Source organism: Echinops telfairi, unplaced genomic scaffold, assembly GCF_000313985.2.
Source record: "Echinops telfairi isolate 266 unplaced genomic scaffold, ASM31398v2 ScPeMD7_5868;HRSCAF=6743_1, whole genome shotgun sequence".
Classification (NCBI taxonomy): Eukaryota; Metazoa; Chordata; class Mammalia; order Afrosoricida; family Tenrecidae; genus Echinops; species Echinops telfairi.
Genome location: NW_022109768.1, coordinates 11,105,136 through 11,105,367, shown reverse-complemented (window position 1 = coordinate 11,105,367; position 232 = coordinate 11,105,136).

Here is a 232-nt window from a genome sequence, read left to right as displayed (position 1 = left end):
TGGGTGCTGTTTAATTTTTCTACAAATGGATATCCAGTTGGGACAGCCAGGAAAAAACATCTTACTGCCATGGAGACCAGGTTGATTCACACCGACCCTATAGAACAAGGTAGAATTATTGCTTCTGTGGGTTTCCAATACTATAACTCTTTATGGGAGTAGAAAGCCCCATCCTTCCTCCATGGAGCAGCTGGTGGTTTCAAACTGCTGACCTTGCAGTTAGTAGCCTAAC